Consider the following 3,261-nt stretch of genomic DNA (forward strand, 5'->3'; position numbering starts at 1 on the left):
AGCTGCATTGAGCATCTCACATCTGTGGTTTATAGTTTTCATAAATTTAGAGAATTTCGGGCAATTATATCTTAAAATAGTTTGTAAACATCTCTTTTGGAAACTTTGAATACCATAGATTAGGTTGGTTGAAATTGGATCCAAGGTCAATGATACTCTGTGAAGTTTTTTCTTTCCATGTTTCAATTTGATCATTTTTATTGCATTGTCTTCACTAATTTCACCTTCTGTATATCTAATCAGCTGTTAATCCATCCAGAAATATTGTAGGTTTAGCTCTAGAAGTTTGATTTGGGTCTTTTTTATTCCACATCTACTAAAAGTTTGAACATGTGCAATAGAGTTATAGTAACTGATTTAATGTCTTTGTTAATTACTGTCAATTCTGGATGAGTAGGGATTTTTTTTCTCCTCATTAAGGGACATATTTTGATTTTTTTTTCCTCTCTGGTAATCATTGATAGAATTCTAGATATTGTGAATGTTTTCTCATGGTACTGAATATTTTATTATTCCCATCCATACCTTTCAGTTTTATTTGAGATACATTTAAATTACTTGGAACTGGCTTGATCTTTTTTTACGAAGTTTTTTAATTGAGAAACTTAAGACTTAGGTACATTAAACAAAACCAATTTCTGGAGGGAAAAATCCAAGCCCAGAATAGGAAAAAATCGTGAACACTGTCTGGGCAATAGCAGAAAACCCAGAGAATATATTCTTTAATGGAAAATTTCTCCGCACTTCATAATTGACCTTTTGATATACAATGACCTACTAAATTTGTAATTTGTTGTTCTCAGTATTGAGGTCCATAGAATGAGCTAGGAAATCTCCAAATCGTGAGTCGAATTCCATAAGGCATTATTTCGTGCTTGAACTTTTTCTTCCTTGTCGAAGAGGCAGCAATGGAAACGGGAACCATCTCTCTTGGCATGAGGAACGTGTTGAAAAGCCACAGCGTGGCCCATCTTAGAGTGGAGGGATTCAGTAGACTGTGGCATGTGTAGCAGCCCGGATTTGTCAGTCCTGTAGTCTTTCCAGTCAGTCTGGATTCATTGGTTGGATGAGCAGAACACCCAGCAACTGCTTTTGTTCCTGGGGAGGCACTGTGGCCAGCATGGAGGTGTCTTTAGCACCTTCATGTGGAATGTAGGCTGGGGTGCCTGCAGAGGCTGGACAACAGTGTGAGGGCTGCAGACACTGGGAGCATATTTGTAGGGTAGGAGCAGCGAGAGCAGCATGAGGTGCTATGTTCTGCACGTCAGCTGCGGGAACACCGACCCTCTGAGTGGCAGTACAGAGGCCACCAGAGGCTGGGACATTACCAGTTAGAGCCAGATGGTAGAAAGGTTGGACAAGGCCCAGGCTGGCGTAGAGTGCGTGATATTCCTCGGAAGCCGTAAGGTCTCCTACCTTGTTACCAGTATAGTTTAGGCCTCATTAATCAACTGAGCCTTTCTCTCTTCCTTCCCGGGGGCCAGGGCAGCATATGGCGGCTTGGAGCCACCATGCCTCCATTCATGTCAGTGACTACTTTGACTGCCTCTTCAGGGGAGGAGAAACACATGTAGCCAAACCCTATGCTTTCCCCCTCCTCCAGCGTTACCTTAGCCCAGGTGAGTGATCCGAAAGGAGAAAGCTCTTCCCTTGACTTCCCATCATCAATGGAGTTACCCAAGTTCTTTAGTGTAGAGGTTCACTTCCCGATATCGATGAATTGACTTGTTTCTGCTGTCCAAATCTCCATTTTTAACTCAACCTGTCATTCGCTTTTTTTTTTTTTTCCTGTGAAGGGGCTAGAAATATGACTTTTCTTTTCCATTCATCTCTTCCAGGCCTTTATTGGCACCTTCATGCTTTTCACAGCTCAGAGTCAAAGCATTTGGATTTCCCACTGGGATTTCTCACCACCTTGACGCTTAAGGTCTTGCCAAATTGGACGAATAGCTCTTTCGGACTCTCGCCATTCACCTCCTCCTTAAAGTTTTTGATGTAAGCATTGGTGCATTCCTTGGCTTGGGCTCCCAGCTCAGCTTCCCACCCTTGGGAGACTTGAACCTGCTCACAAGCACTTCATAGTCATAGAGGAGCCAAGGCCTTGTCAGTAGCCTTTTAGGTCTCCAAGAGGACAAAGGCATAACCGTGAGAGCCTTTCTCATCACACACCACCTTGCAGGACAGAATGTTTCCAAAGACAGAAAAAGTATCATGCATTGCCTTGTTTCCTAGAGATTTGTCCACGTTCTCGCTGAAGACATTCCTCAGAGCAGATTTTCGCCGAGAGGGGGAACGCATGATGCAAAGTGGCTTTCCCTTAATCACATCAAATTTCGTGGTGCCCAAGGCATACCTGGCATCAATAGGCTGCTGGAAGTTGATGGAGTTGTAACCCAGGGGGCACAGGTGATCACGTCAGACCTGGATGGACAGCACAGGCCCAGCAGGACAGCTTTTCATCTGGCAAGGCCTCCCTGCCTTCCGAGGGTGGGTAAGTCCCATACAGGGGCAGCTAGGGGCAGAAGCGTTGCTCTCCCCTGCCCCCGCCACCCCAAGCCTCACCAGGAGGATGTCCCATGAGGAGCACACAGGTTGAAGGGGGCTCTTCTCAGAGCTGTGACCCAGGCTGCGCCCACAGTTGGCATGGAGTGAAGCTAAGGGAAGCTGTGGCTCAGAAAGGCAGAGAGTTCCACAGAGGAGTTCAGGGCACGACAGCAACACAGCAGACTTTCAAAACCAATATGATCCTCCTGGGAGCTTGAAATTTTCAATTGTCCTTCACAAGGCAGCCAAAGGCTGCTCCCAAGGGGCCCCCGGGACATTCATTGCTCTGTAGATACAGGCTTCGAGCTCCTGGACGTTTAAGATGCCAACAGCCAGTGGGAGGGGGAAACCAAAAATTTGTAGTTGACACCACGTAAACTCTGGGAGGGCTGGGCATGCGGTCATCCCCACACCCAGTGTGGGCAGCTCACAGGCGGGAACAAGGACCCGTGTAGCTGCTGCTGACTCACCAGCCAACTCCAGCCGACCGTGCCAGGAAGCTTCCCTGCCCAGAGTCCAACAAAGTTTCGCATGTTCTCTTTTCCATTCCATTCTATTCTGTTCTATTCTATTCTATTCTATTCTACTTATTTTATTCTAATTTTCTTAATTATATATATTTTTATTTTAAAGTACGTCTTTTTTCCTTCTTTTCTACTCTTTCTCCTTCTTCCTCCGCTCCCCCTCCTTCTTTTTAATTTCTCTCTCTCTCTCTCT

General features: G+C 45.3%; 1 pseudogene; it reads right to left on the minus strand.

Annotated features, from left to right (window-relative positions):
• Nucleotides 1–824: 824 nt before the first annotated feature.
• Nucleotides 825–2,460, minus strand: LOC132664874 (polyadenylate-binding protein 4 pseudogene; annotated as a pseudogene).
• Nucleotides 2,461–3,261: the final 801 nt, after the last annotated feature.

The sequence above is a fragment of the Panthera onca genome, chromosome F2 (assembly GCF_046562875.1).
Source record: "Panthera onca isolate mPanOnc1 chromosome F2, mPanOnc1 haplotype 2, whole genome shotgun sequence".
NCBI classification, from domain to species: Eukaryota; Metazoa; Chordata; class Mammalia; order Carnivora; family Felidae; genus Panthera; species Panthera onca.